This window comes from Carassius carassius, chromosome 4, assembly GCF_963082965.1.
Source record: "Carassius carassius chromosome 4, fCarCar2.1, whole genome shotgun sequence".
In the NCBI taxonomy this organism is placed as follows: Eukaryota; Metazoa; Chordata; class Actinopteri; order Cypriniformes; family Cyprinidae; genus Carassius; species Carassius carassius.
The window spans coordinates 9,550,282-9,566,767 of record NC_081758.1 but is presented as its reverse complement, the minus strand read 5'-3'; positions in this window follow the sequence as shown (position 1 = coordinate 9,566,767).

Genomic DNA, 16,486 nt, shown 5'->3' with positions numbered 1-16,486 from the left:
AGATTCAAACCTGTATATTTCCTGAATGAGCACCACTGCTTAATATGTCTGGAGCTTGTGTGCTAACAGCTACACTGCTCCAACAAAGTCTGACCTTATAGACTGGATGCACGCCTACAGTGTCGTCCACTGGGTTCATGACGTTGTTGAGGACAAGGTGAAAAATACCTTGGCTGTTTCTCCAGCTTTAGGTTTAGCAGATCAGTGTGATATGTGCCTCATCTCTTTAAGCTATGCAGAATGAGACTGTTCTGTCTCCTGTCTTCTATCAGCGCTCACAGTAAAGTACTTCTTGGCTATCTCGCCCACAGACATGCAGGATTAACTTCAGAAGAAGAGTTTAGAATAGTCTGGTAGCTTAACCAGTGAGAAAGGTCAAACCATTTTTGGACTATGTTTAACAAGATGTTGACTCCAACATCTGACATTACAGTTTTATTTGCTGTGGGCCAATCTGTTTCAGCAATTTCTTTATCAAGTATATTCACAAGTTTTAGAAACTCATCTAAATGCTTAAATTAATATCACTCAAGGCTGTTGTTTAGAACAATAAGGAAGCCACTATCAGTTTTGACCTTTGTGTTAATTTCATTTGGAAATATATTATTATCACAGAATTTAGTAGGTCAGTCATCTTGTACTTGTACACGTTGTGCATTAGTGGTCTTACTTACAGAGAAATTAAAGAATTAAAAAATCAATATCTCATCAAAATTATCTTGGACTGGAGTTTATTTCAGTGGTTTAAAAAAGCTATAGCATGAACTTTAAAGACAAATTTGCCCTGGCTGTTAAACCTTTTCAGACTGCAGTTGAACTATTGGTAAGCCCCTCCCCTCGAATGCAGATGAGCCAATGGCAGTTGAGTACCAGTTACACATTAATGTCATCTTGTGCTTCAGCAAGGTATTTCTGGCTAAAACTAGCTAATGTTTAGCCAGTCTATGTAAATTTAATTTAAATGGATTTCATTACTTATTCAAATGCATGTTTTTTGGTGAACTAATCTTTCACTGTGACATAAGGATAATTGCTCTGTAAACACTGTAAAAACTGTTTAATTCTAAAATTAAAACACATGAAAATAACTATATTGTACATTCACAAAAACAAGTTCAAACTGAAGAAGGAAGCAGTGTTGATGAGTACTTTAATGAAATGGAGAGGGGCATTATTATAAGCCTTTGGAGTGGGTGAGTCACGAACAGTGTGAATAGGAGTCTGGTTTAATGTGGTATGGAGCTTTTATCCAGCCTTTCATAGTAGCAAGTAACTCATGGAGAGATCTCAGTCGTGATGATACACTCATGATACAAGGTTTCCAGTAAACAGGGAACTATATTTACCACCTCCCATCAGAAACCACTTGATTTCTTGTTTCCATGGTGACATGATGAACACAGTGGATGGCTCTGCAGTTGCCTATAATTACAAAGTGATTTATCATGCTGGCCTTAGTCTGGGGAAGATAAATCTGCTAAATGTTTGGTTTCCTAAAGCATCATCACTCTATTAGCATTTTGGAAACTTGAACTTCTCAGCTCAGATGGCTTGTTGATCAAAAGTGTGTTGTTACTTTATTACAGGTTACTTTATCACCTGGCAAAATTGAGGGTGCACTCTTTTGATTTAGTAAGTAACTGCCTTACAACTATTGATATCCAAAAAAAAAAAAAAAAAAGTAAACCCCTAACAATTTAAAGTACAATGAATTCAAATTATATTCTCAGAAATTTTGCTTATTGCTTAGCTTGTTTTAAAGATGATTAATTTTACTGGAAAACAATAAGGGGAAAATACTAATCAAGAATGTTTTTTTTTTTTTTTAGAAAACCTCTGTGAAACAGTATACTTAGTGACCATTTTTTGAGAAGTGGTTCCTCCTTCCTTTTTCGAAGGGATCATAGCTAGAGATTTAATCTGGTGGACAAACAACTAGGTCAAAAATCTACTAGACGTTCACTAAAAATAGGTATTGCAGATATCACACACACACACACACATATATATATATAGTACAGACCAAAAGTTTGGAAACATTACTATTTTTAATGTTTTTGAAAGAAGTTCCCTTTCAAGGGAACTTCGAACTGCGTCCTCTGAGGGGACACTATGGGGAACACCTCGTCGTGACCCGTGTCTGAAGCATACTTTGAAAAACGCCAACGTGTTGGCCGGCGACAGCCTCTGACGTCACTACCAGCGCGACTATAAATACGCGCCCGTAGGACCCGTCACTATCTTCTTCGTCTTCAGTTGACTGTTTTGTTTGAAGCGTGCATCTGAGAAACGACCAAAACGGTAAGAGCGATCTATTACTGTTTTCATCATGGCTTCCACTAGCAAGGCGTTTAGACAGTGTGTGCATCCGTGTCAGTGTTATCTGACACCCGATGACACACACACTCTTTGCGTCTCTTGTTTGGGCGAAGAGCACGCGCGCGATGTCCTTGTGGGGCAAACGTCCTCTCTTAAATCTCCCGCTTTGCCATCTAAGCCCCTCCAAGATACATCCCGCTTAAATGGCAGGTCATACGCGGCAGCTGGTCAGGCTGTGGCTTCACTGCACACGATGGCGGTGCTCCAGGCCTACCAGGCTGACCTGCTGAAGGACCTGGATACAGGTGAGGGCCTTTCACCTGACCAGGTAGCCGAGCTGCGCCGCACCACAGACCTCTCTCTCCGAGCTACCAAGCAGGCCGCCTCCGCCATGGGCAGGTCTATGGCGGCCATGGTGGTGACGGAGAGACATCTGTGGGTGAACCTGGCTGACATCGGGAAGGAAGAAAGGGGGTTTCTTCTCGATGCTCCGGTCTCGCCTTCTGAGCTTTTTGGGCTTGATTTTTTGGACATGACGTGATTTTTGGACGTGATTCGGACGAGGCAGCGTCCTCGCCCGGGTCAGAGCGGTAGGATGACCTAGTAGCTCCGGATGTTTTTAACCTCTGTTTTTTGTCCTCCCCTGCCTAATTCCCCTGTAGCCACCAGCTTTCCACCTGATCGAGGTTAGGTGGACGGTCTCTCACATAACAGTCTCCTTCCTGGAGCTATGATGTTTTGGTTGGTTCTATGTTCATAGCAACCGCCTTACTGACGGTCCGGACCAGAAGGGGGCGCCCCGCAGCGGGACTCCAGTACAGGAGGGTGGGTGAGTACGTAACCCTTGCTCTACCTGTTTATGGACGTTATGTTGCTGGTGGTTATATGTCTACTAACAATCTCTGTGAGTTTCCTTTACAGTAGCTAGGTGGCCAAAGAATTGGCACAGCACCGCAGGGAATTCCATAGATGTCCGGCCAGGTCACCCTGAGGGGCCGCCTGGCTGCCTGGCGCATCCGGGGAGGTGGTGGTTACGGCAAGAAGCTCTGTATTTACTGCCTCAGGTGATGCTCCCCTCGCCTAGAAAAGAGGGTTGGAGCTCACCGCTCCCGTGCGGTCCAGCGCCTCTGCGATGCTTGGGAACCTCTCTGTACACACGCTTGCCTGTGTACTTTCTCAAAGCCACATAGTGGTCAGTGTGCACGTTAAAGCTTTGCGCACTGTCTGAAATCCACGTAAAGTGGTAAGTGTGCACGCAAGTCTCTACGCACTTTCTAAAATTCTGTATGGTAAGGGTTACGCGCTCCGCTTCGTTCCCTTTCTTGGGATGATTCGCCCCCGGTGTTCATTGGGCTTCATCCAACCAGTGTGTATTTGTTATGCACCTCATGCATCGCTTCCCTCAACATGAGGGGCTGGGTGGACTCCCACATATTGTGGTTATCAGGTGGTAGGCTTCATCAGGCCTCCCTGATGGTGAGCTCCCACATACGGTGGTTGCCAGGTAGTAGGCCTCACCAGGCCTCCCTGGAGATTTAGCTCCCACATACTGTGCGTCTCCTCTATATAGCATATTGTGGTTTTCAGATAGTAGGCTTCACCAGGTCTCTCTGAAGGTGAGCTCCCACGTTTGGTGGTCGCCAGGTAGTAGGCCTCACCAGGCCTCCCTGGAGATTTAGCTCCCACATACTATGCGTTTCCACGGAATAGCATGTTGTGGTTTTTCAGATAGTAGGCTTCACCAGGTCTCTCTGAAGACGAGCTCCCACATACTGTGGTTGCCAGGTAGTAGGCCTCACCAGGCCTCCCTGGAGATTTAGCTCCCACAGGCTATGCGTCTCCACGGAATAGCATATTGTGTTTTTTTCAGATAGTAGGCTTCACCAGGTCTCTCTGAAGGTGAGCTCCCACGTTCGGTGGTCGCCAGGTAGTAGGCCTCACCAGGCCTCCCTGGAGATTTAGCTCCCACATACTATGCGTTTCCACGGAATAGCATGTTGTGGCTTTTTCAGATAGTAGGCTTCACCAGGTCTCTCTGAAGATGAGCTCCCACATACTGTGATTGCCAGGTAGTAGGCCTCACCAGGCCTCCCTGGAGATTTAGCTCCCACAGGCTATGCGTTTCCACAGAATAGCATATTGTGGCTTTTTTCAGATAGTAGGCTTCACCAGGTCTCTCTGAAGACGAGCTCCCACATACTGTGGTTGCCAGGTAGTAGGCCTCACCAGGCCTCCCTGGAGATTTAGCTCCCACATACTATGCGTTTCCACGGAATAGCACGTTGTGGTTTTCAGATAGTAGGCTTCATCAGGTCTCTCTGAAGATGAGCTCCCACATACTGTGGTTGCCAGGTAGTAGGCCTCACCAGGCCTCCCTGGAGATTTAGCTCCCACATATTGTGCGTTCCACTAAATAGCACATTGTGGGTTTCAGATAGTAGGCTTCATCAGGTCTCTCTGAAGACGAGCTCCCACATACTGTGGTTGCCAGGTAGTAGGCCTCACCAGGACTCCCTGGAGATTTAGCTCCCACATACTGTACGCTTCCTAAAAAACGAGCTCCCGCGATTTGTGGTCGTCAGGTAGTAGGCCTCACCAGGCCTCCCTGGAGTCGAGTTCCATATTGCTTTCAGTTTCCACTGAGGTGGTTATCTGGTAACAGATAGTAGGCCTCTCTAGGCATCTCTGTAGGTGAACTCCCACATATTGTGGTTATCAGGTAGCAGGCTTCACAGCCCTCTCTGAATGTGAGCTCCCACATACTGTGGTTGTCAGGTAACCTTTCAGTACACACGCTTGCCTGTGTACTTTCTCAAATCCACATGGTGGTCAGTGTGCACGTTAACGCTTTGCGCACTGTCTGAAATCCACGTAAAGTGGTATGTGTGCACGCAAGTCTCTGCGCACTTTCTGAAATCCACGTAAAGTGGTAAGTGTGCACGCAAGACTCTGCGCACTTTCTAAAATCCTGTTTGGTAAGGGTTACGCGCTCCGCTTTGTTCCCTTTCTTGGGATGATTTGCCCCGGTGTTCCTTGGGCTTCATCCAACCGGTGTGTACTTATTGTACACCCCAAGCCCCCTCAACTTGGGGGGGCTGTGTGGGCAATTCTCGGGTAGTTCAGCAGCGCTCCCCTTTTCTGAAAGGGTCACCTATGAGCATGCTGCTCGGAGCTCGGAGTCTTCCTCTCTTGGGAGACTGATTCCCGGTTCTTCAGAGTGCTCCAGTACCACATACTGTTTGAGACGCTCTGTGAGAGCAGGCATCCTGCTGAGGCAGGGGCTGAGGCCTCCAATTGCTCTGCTCCCGGGCCATTCTTCTACGAGCTGCTCTGATAGAGTTCCACGAGAACCCCTCCTTAGAACAGTATTTGTAAATCCATGTTATGGTAAGTGTGCACGGGAGTCTTTGCGCACTTTCTGAAATCCACATTGTGGTAAGTTCGCACGCTAGTCTCTGCGTTCTTTCTAAAATCCCTAGATGGTAAGGGCTTCGCGCTGCTGCTTCGTGCCCTTTCTTGAGTTGGTTTAAGCCCCGTTCATCTTGGGCACCACTCCACCTAGGTATCCTCGGATACCTATCTAGAACAGGGCACCGCTACTAGAGTGCTGTGGGGACAGCCCTTTCGGCAGGTTTTGCGAAAGCTAGCAGTAGCCCCTGTGTGACAGGCAAAGACTTGGTAGAGGAAAGTGCCAGGCTCTTAGCCGTATCCCTTTAAAGGAATCTCTGTGATTCCAAGCCTTTAGCTCTAACCCGGGCCAGGGCCCTACAGGATAAGCTGGGTATGTAGCTTAGGCCTTTGGCCGTAAGGGATAATGTCATGAGGCAGCCGTCAGACCGTCCCAGGGGCGACTCCCGGTGAAGAGAAAAACGGTAGAGTTGGTACTTAGTGTTTGCCATGATTCTGGTCTGCACTCCCCTCAGCATGGCGGCGTGGGTATACTGTTCCCCATAGTGTCCCCTCAGAGGACGCAGTTTGAAGTTCCCTTGAAAGGGAACGTCTCAGGTTACGAATGTAACCATGGTTCCCTGAGAGGGAACGAGACACTGCGTCCTCTAGCTCCCTGCCATGCTTCGGACGCAAGCTTCACGAAGAAGATAGTGACGGGTCCTACGGGCGCGTATTTATAGTCGCGCTGGTAGTGACGTCAGAGGCTGTCGCCGGCCAACACGTTGGCGTTTTTCAAAGTATGCTTCAGACACTGGTCACGACGAGGTGTTCCCCATAGTGTCCCCTCAGAGGACGCAGTGTCTCGTTCCCTCTCAGGGAACCATGGTTACATTCGTAACCTGAGACGTTTCTTCTGCTCATCAAGCCTGCATTTATTTGATCAAAAATACAGAAAAAACAGTAATATTGTGAAATATTATTACACCTTAAAATAACTGTTTTCTATTTGAATATACTGTAAAACAATAATTTATTCCTTTGATGCAAAGCTGAATTTTTCAGCATCATTACTCCAGCCTTCAGTGTCACGTGTAACATCCAGTCTATCACATGATCATTTAGAAATCATTCTAATATTCTGATTTATTACGAGTGTTGGAAACAGTTCTGCTGTCTAATATATTTGATGAATAAAGGTTAAAAAGAACTGCATTTATTCAAAATAAAAATAATTTTCTAATAATATATATTCTAATAATATATTTTCTTTCTTTCTTTCTTTCACTTTTTATCAATTTAACACATCCTTGCTGAATAAAAGTATTGATTTTATTAAAAAAGAAGAAAGAAAAAATTTTTACTGACCCCAAATTACTGACCAGTAGTGTATATTGTTATTACAAAATATTTATATTTTAAAAACATAGCTTCTTTTTTTTTTTTTTTTTTTTTTTTACTTTTTATTCATCAAAGTATCCTAAAAAAGTATCACATGTTCTGAAAAAAATATTAAGCAGCAGAACTGTTTCCAACTTTGATAATGAATCATCATATTAGAATGATTTCTAAAGGATCATGTGATAATGATCCTAAAAATTCAGCTTTGCATCACAGAAATAAATGATAATTTAAAGTATAATAAATTTAAAAACAATTATTTTAAATTGTAATAATATATCACAATATTACATTTTTTTGTAATGAGCAGTAGAAACTTCTTTAAAAAACATTAAAAATTGTAATGTTTCCAAACTTTTGGTCTGTACTGTATATATATATATATGTATACATATTAAATGACATCACGGTATAATCTGAACTGCCATGTGTATGAAGCTGAAGTAATTCCATGTAACCAGAAGATTTTATGTCATTCAGCATCATTTTTAATTGCAGCTGGAACTGAGAAAAACTGTCTAGAGCAAGAATGCCTTGTCTACTAGAGAATTCACTAGTCTGTGCCCATCACCCATAACCACATCACAGCAAAACTAGGTCAGCCCTTCTTTTCACGGATCAACCAGATCAGTTCAGTGTGCCTGTGAAAATGCTGCTCTGTTCTCCAGGCTCTTACTCAGACCCAACCCCTTCACTACTCCCTTTGTCCTTCCCTTGCCTATATATCCCTGTGTCTATTTCCTTCACAAAATTATTGCTACCATTCCTTTCGTTGCATTTTGTCTGCCTGCAGAGTAAGAGGCCAGAAGGGTTGTGATAATTTCAGATGAAACTGAGACAAGCAGCTGATGTTGTTTTGGAATAAGTGAGTCTTTTGTATTGACAGGGTTACTTTTAATCAAAATGTGTGTCCAAATTTAACTACACTAAAGGCTTCAAAAAACAGTTTTCCATGTTAATATGAAAGAAGTTTATGTAATGATTTATTTATTTTTTATGTAATGAGTATTATCCATATTTTGAATTACCCATTACATTCTGATTTATTTTAAGATTGATGAAATTTCCAAAATCTTAATGGGCAAGGTACTGGTTATTTTTTCTGCCAGGACCTGATCAAAATGCCCTATCATATATATACCGGCGCTACATCATAGTTTACTTTCAGCCAGCATCATACTTTCTTGTTTAGAAATGAATCCGTAGCAAATTAAAGCAAGCAAACAAACAAACAGTATTTCACTGACCCGTTCTGAAGCTCTTTGCTAATTATTATTAAGTTATTAAGTATTTCCTCTCCTCCTACTACAAGTGCATATCAGTGGGCAGGGCTTAAGAGGCAGTGATGTAGAAGCAGGCGTTGATCTTCTCCTGTGGAGGCGGTGCTTAACCAAACTATTACATCATAAAGTTGCACATTCCAAAATTAGTCATTTTCTGAGCTTGGTTTCAATAAAAGCTTTTTTTAAACTAACAAGAAAGTTTTGGGTTTTGAAACTAGATGTTTTTATAGTAAAAGGTAAATAGGGCACAATACACCATAGCCAAAATTGTAAATTCTACTTCTTGTTACAAGTATGGAAGAACCATCACTTCTACAACAAAAGACTGCTTTTTAAGTTATCTTCCTGATGTATCCAAATTCCTTAGCATATCCAAAACCTCAGAACAACTTGATGATGTAACAGAAACTATGGACTCTCTCTTTTCTAGCATTTTAAATACAGTTGCTCCTTTACGCTTAAGGAAGGTTAAGGAAAACAGTATGACACCATGGTATAATGAGCATAATCGCACCCTAAACAGAGCAGCCCGAAAAATGGAGCGCAGCTGGAGGAAAACAAAAATAGAGGTATTTCGGAATGCTACGTGTGCTATTTGATCGCAATCTTTCCTTAGAAAGCCACGTTTCTAGCATTTGTAAAACTGCATTTTTCCATATCAAAAATATATCTAAATTATGGCCTATGCTCTCAGTGTCAAATGCAGGAATGTTAATCCATGCATTTATGACCTCAAGGTTAGATTATTGTAATGCTTTATTTGGTGGTTGTTCTGCACGCTTAGTAAACAAACTACAGCTAGTCCAAAATGCAGCAGCAAGAGTTCTTACTAGAACCAGGAGGTATGACCATATTAGCTCGGTCCTGTCAACACTGCACTGGCTCCCTATCAAACATTGTATAGATTTTAAAATATTGCTTATTACTTATAAAGCCCTGAATGGTTTAGCACCTCAGTATTTGAATGAGCTCCTTTTACATTATAATCCTCTACGTCCGCTACGTTCTCAAAACTCAGGCAGTTTGATAATACCTAGAATATCAAAATCAACTGCGGGCAGCAGATCCTTTTCCTATTTGGCGCCTAAACTCTGGAATAACCTACCTAACATTGTTCGGGAGGCAGACACACTCTTGCAGTTTAAATCTAGATTAAAGACCCATCTCTTTAACCTGGCTTACACATAACATACTAATATGCTTTTAATATCCAAATAAGTCTGTTTCTCTCTTGTTCTGAGGTCACCGTGGCCACCAGATCCAGTCTGTATCCAGATCAGAGGGTCACTGCAGTCACCCGGATCCAGTACGTATCCAGACCAGATGGTGGATCAGCACCTAGAAAGGACCTCTACATCCCTGAAAGACAGTGGAGACCAGGACAACTAGAGCCCCAGATACAGATCCCCTGTAAAGACCTTGTCTCAGACGACCACCAGGACAAGACCACAGGAAACAGATGATTCTTCTGCACAATCTGACTTTGCTGCAGCCTGGAATTGAACTACTGGTTTCGTCTCGTCAGAGGAGAACTGGCCCCCCAACTGAGCCTGGTTTCTCCCAAGGTTTTTTTCTCCATTCTGTCACCGATGGAGTTTCGGTTCCTTCCTGCTGTCGCCTCTGGCTTGCTTAGTTGGGGTCACTTCATCTACAGCGATATCGTTGACTTGATTGCAAATAAATGCACAGACACTATTTAAACTGAACAGAGATGACATCACTGAATTCAATGATGAACTGCCTTTAAATGTCATTTTGCATTATTGACACACTGTTTTGCTAATGAATGTTCAGTTGCTTTGACGCAATGTATTTTGTTTAAAGCGCTATATAAATAAAGGTGACTTGACTTGACTGTATTAATATGAAGTAATGTATGAGTATTATAATTATTATTATATATATTTTTAGGATTTAATTTTTTAGGAGTTTTGCACTTCATTGCGTTGTGGGTCAATGGAAATGTATGTAAAAATAATTGATTAATCGATGTCCTGGCAGAAAATTGCAAGTGTATTTTTTTGTTTGTTTCTTTCTTTTTTATCTATTTTTTCTCTACAGAAAACAGAAATATGGACATTTGGTAAGCCACATTTGTTTTTAAAACATAAGTTTGATTAATTGTAATTTTGTACAAAACTTTGTTTAGTGTCCTTTTATATAACATTGACACATCTGACTGATTTTTAAATTGATGAGAATTACATTTTTCATGATACATAATGATGTTATCATGGGAAACCTTTGTTTTCCCTCTATACATCCAAATTTTCAGAAGCTAATGGGTTCCAATTATGGGCCCAAATCTTTTAACAGAGCCCCACAAGTTCATAAATAATTCTTATGATTATTTTGTAAATCCTGCCTATATTGTGTGTGAGTAACAATGTGTCAAACCTTTTTTCCACTGAAATTAAATGAAAGCAACAGGAGTTGGCTTTGATAAGTCAAAGATGAGAACAGGACAGAAAGAGAATTAAAAAAAGGCAGTTTTTTTCTCTTTCATATTTTCATGCACTACTATGAGAAAAGTAAACAGTACATGTATTAGCTTCAGGTGGTTTTGATTTGAATAAGTACACATATGCTCATCATCTGTACAAATGCAGGTTTATAAAAGTCAGATCTGCTTACACTGTAAGGAACATTATGTACCCACAGATTCAGCTCAGACAGGCTTGTATGTCATCACAGAATGAACAGGCATTACAACTTTTTAGAAACACGTATTTCATGTCTTTCATGGATTAATTTCTTGTACTGCCAGATTTGTCTTTTGTCATGATTGCTAATGAAGTCTCACGTGCCAAAATCTCACAGTTACATGTGGGAATTTGGTAAGTCTAAACACGTCTAATCACACCTTGATAATTGTAAAGCCAATATCAAAATATTATTGAACCAGTAGTTTCATCTGATGGCATAATTGTCTAATAGTATGAGTATGAATTTTGAGTATAGTAGGTATTTTGGCCTTACAGTCCTCTATGACACATAAGTAATGGTCTTTTAAAATTTTAAAGATAGATGTTCTTGGAGTCTGTGACATTAAAATGTTTTTATATTCAAACCTGGAATAGACCCACTGTTTATCTGAATAGCTGGTCATTACGCAGACCACTGAATGAAGAAAAGTTATAGAAAATATTATTTCCATTATTTTTATAATGCCTTGTATAAGTGAAAGTTTTTTGCCTATCCAGTGCATTGTGATTGGCCGACTACCTCAAGCGTGTGTCAGCCGTTACCATACTGTGATGCCATGTCCCGGCGTGATGAGACAAAACCAATGAATCCCATTACACACTGCATAAACATAAAACCATGGCTGCATTTGTGATCGGAGTAATGACAAACAACAAATGCTACTCTACACTGTTCAAAATTCGCGTTTGAATTGAAAAATTTTTAAATATGAAAACATACTTTCAGGCTGTGAGTTAGAAGCGCCAGACTGTCCTTGCAAAGTTGGAATTGTCCCACTTTATAGAAACAACATTTGTGCAAAGCTAGGGCATTGTAGGCTACTCTCCCAGATTCAGGAAGCAGTCCTCCATAAAAATGCACTGCACACATCTGAACATTTGGGTTGAATTGTTTTGGAACAGTGTTGTAAATACAACTTAACCACTGATTTCTAATTGTGTCCTATTTTGGAGGACCAAACAAAGTAGTTTGGCTTTCACAATGAAACAAAGCGCCTCCATGACATGGCGGTGGAGGCAACAATACTACAGCAAGAATAATAGTTACGCCTTCTTTCTTTGCCTGAACATTTGGTTGATGTTATGAAAATTTTCCCATGCAGTGACATAGACATGTGGGGGTGTATTTAAATTAGTTGTTTTAGGAGGGCGTGGACGAGTCTTAACTTTTATAAAGAATTTCTCTTTGGGTTTGAGACTTTAGTTTTCGCATCTTTAGGGACCTTATCTCTTCATGAACAGCTTGTAACACTCCAAAGAGAAAGGAAAACTTGAAAATGACTGAAACTTTTTTTTAGCTCTTCTTTTCATCTTTTCCCCTCACAGGATTAGGAGGAGTTTAGGACTTACAGTTATTTAAATCATGGCAGCCTTGGCTAAACATCAATCAGTGATGCAAATTCTCTTTCTCCCTCCTCAGTTGTCAAAGAAAACTGTTGGGCAGCAGAACAGACACTAAATCCATCAGTCATAGTTGCCTCCAGACTGTCACCTCCCAACGAGTCTTTTTAAACACAGCGTCTCACAGTCTGTTGCTCAGAGCAGTTGGTTTCCTGCTTTTAACTTTTTTTTTTTTTTTGCAAATCATTAGTGATATTTGGTTTAAAGAATCATGTTTGCACTGTACACTGAAGAGCAATGAGACTAGACAGCATCATTTAATTACCAGTTTGAAAGAGGGAAATGTTGTTGCAAAAAGTGTTGTGTGTTCAGGGCTGATCAGTAGGGAAAAACTGGAAAAAAGTAATAATTGCACTTTTTGTGACTACGTGTGGCTTTTCCAATGACATACATGTATAATCATCAGTAAAGCAGTGGTTGATGGGGAGAAAGAAAGTGAGAAATAGATAGAGATGCATAGCAAAAAATAGGGCTCTATATCCAGTTTTGTTTAAATAAGCATTGGTGGGTGATGCATTTCACAGGTTCCTCTTATGTCACTCGGTATTATGGGGTAGACTGTGTGAGAATTCTCAGCTTGCTCACAAAAGTGGGAGAATCAGTGAATGGGAAGCAAAATGAAAGGAGGCAGTCAAAAGACCCCTCACATCAGCAGTGGAATAAGCAGTAAATGGGTAAAGGTTTAGGGGGCCCAGTTTGTGCAAAGTGATTTAAAAAAAAAGTAGATTAGAAATTCACTGAGGTAGTGTAGAGAGACCTTCTGTTGCCTATGCAGCATTCAGTCAAACCTAGAAAGAAAAAAAAACAAGTCTGCAAAAGATTTGTACTACACACGAGGGCAGACTTAGAACTTGGCTCTAATTTCTCAGAACTACTGAGACACATGCTACCTTGCAACTTATGTCATAAATTAGCACATGTACTTGCTTTACAGTTGATTGTAATCACCATATCACAGTGGTTGCTCAATTTCAGTTCAGGTTGTACAAGTCAGGATGTTCTTTGTAATGTCTGTGTGGTTGCATGTGGCCCAAATCAAAATAGACCAACCCCATCAAGTCTTTATTATATTCCATAAAACTATGGGATTTCTTTATACCCTTTTATCATCGATTGCTTAGAACAGTAACAGTACACCTTTCCTCAACAAGCCACATAATTTGACTATATATATATATATATATAAGTATATACGTATATGCTAAGGAGTTGGATAATTTCATTTATATATATATATATATATATATATATATATATATATATATATATATATATATATATATATATATATATATACGCTGGTATTACACACAGTGTGCCCTGCTTCCCATTTCCAAAATTGCCAATTGGTGGTCTGTGAGGACCTCTGCTTTGATATCAATGTTTGATTAGCATGATAATAGCCATCGCTTTAGAGAATCCTGGTCCCCAGTTTTATAGATGGCCACACATAGGTTTGGAGCCTCATAACTAATCTACAGCAAGAACAAAAGACTAGCTGACAGTTCCAGTCAAAATTGGTTAGGTTTTGGAACAGTTCACTCACTGTTATCCAAAATCCTTTCAAAAGTAAAGTGTATATTCTGTATATATAAGTGTCAAACATGCATACACTGAATGTTATTATACACCCCTCTGTGATCATGTACAGGCATTAATATAACACATTTTGAAACTACACTAACGTGCAAGAGCCAAGAGCAACAATCTGTGGACAGGACTGATTTACTTTGCTTTCAGCCTGTGAGAAAAAGATAGGTGAACTGGGGGAGGTGTTCTTTAGTTTGGAAAGCATGGAAAGTTTCTTGCACACATCATTTTATTAATGAGATACAGTTCCTTATGCATCTTATGTAAAAATGCATTCGGTGTGAATGCCTATGCAGGTGGTAAACACGAAGGAGAAAATAGAGAAAACAGGGATTACAACTAGCAACATGATGCGGGTTTACTTTTCTAGACATGTCTGAACTTGCTTTGAAGCATTGAGGCACTAATTTGTTCTCAACCACATTCCTGTATGGGGTATTGGAACATCGTGAAAGTCTTGAATTATGGTAAATTGTTTGTGTAAAATAACCAGTAAAAAAAATAAATAAATAAATATATATATATATATATATGTGTGTGTGTGGTCGACAATGCTCAGAGTAATTTTGCAGATATAAAAGTACCATGGTTTACCATTTTGGACATGTACAAAATAGCTTAAATGGCATTATTTAAAAGCACCTTGGTGGACCATAAAAAGCATAATTATATGTAGTGATATGCTATATAAACATGATACATGATAACTGATACCAAGGTACCACCACAGTACTTTTCGGAAGAACATGATTTGTCGGTACATAAAACATGAAAAGAGTGAGCTGGTAGTACAACAGCTAATAAAGTTAATAAACAGAAAGAATTCAAATCATTATGCTTCAGCCCTGAAGCTCAGCGCTTTGGATAGAATGATAGAGGTGTAATTACTTGAAATTGTTTATTGCCTGTAGACATAGGTCTCTCTGCTTAGCTCTCAAGTGAAGCCTTGTACAGTGAGTAAATGTTGTTGCTCAGGAATTGTGAACTACAGTAACTCCTTGCTATCTAACATTGCGTAATTCATCTCTTTAAAGAGTGCTATAGGTGAAAATGCAAAACAAAGCAGCAGCATTTCAGGACAAACTGTTCCACAAGTCATACTATCAGCAGAAAGATGCTTCTGGGCGACTCAATGTCTGGATTGAATTGAGAGCCTGCAGCTGATGGGCTGGAATGCAGCCAACCACAGTTCCATTAGGAAGAAAGCTGTATTCTTTTTGCCTGCTTCTGAGGGATATCGTATGTCACAATGAGTTTGGCTAATTTATGATCATGCAATATAATTCAAAAGGATTGTGCAGTATAATAATCCAATATATTGTGCTGGCACTCACATTAGTTAACATTATTTTCCATGAATTCACCATTCACCACCAGAAAACATTGCAGAAATGTGGTGTGCATGGGAGTGCGCCAAAGGGGAAACCACAGCTATTCAAACAGAATAGCAGAGGTATGCAGGTGGGATAAACATTTGATTTAAAAAAAAAGTCACCATATCTGAAAGCTATTGATATAGTAGTAATTTTGCTCACAATTTTGTTCAGACAGGTTTCAAATCTGGGGGCACTTGCATCAAAGCGTTTACGCAGAAAACAGAACTAATCACATCTTTCTATTAATTTATGATCAGATTTCTGGAGTATTAAAGATAATTCTAAATTCAGAACTTTCTTTCACATCAGAATTGTGTGTACACAATGTCTGATCAATCTATTGCTTTACATTCTAATGCCACAATAACATTAGTTGCAATTCTTTCACAGTGCTAAAAGTATTCTATAGGACAGAATGCTGTGAGCTCTCTCTGTATACTTTGGATGGTAAGCTACTCACACCAGGGGATTTCTGCAAGTTAACCTCCCCCATGATCAGGCCACCCACATTCACAGTCATGTGCCTGGGATTGGCCATTTTAAATGAGTCCAGTGTACTCCTTATTGAATCCTGACTGACAGGGAATAATGGAACACAGGAAATGGCCCCTGCTTTGAATATGAACACTTATCTTGGCGCACTATACTGTAGATTTTGTGGATATTGTACAAAACTTGCCCTAAAAAGACTGAAGGAAATATCATTTTGTATACTTTTCAGAGAAAATGTAACATCTAAGTAGTCTAAAAGTAGATTTTTTTTTCTTCATGTAGTTATTTTATAAAGAAATTATTTATATATTAAAAGAAAACAATCATTTATTAGTGGTTACAAATGCAATAACATTTTTAACAATTATTAACTTTTTTATTTTGCTTTAAGTTTATTAAGTTTTAAGAAAGATAAAAGAAAGAACAAAAAAAAGAAAGAAAGTTTTCTTAGAATCAAAGTTGAAATCAGGTGATAAGATCACATTGCATTTATCCATTTTCACAGACACAGCATGGTATTTAAAATTTTATT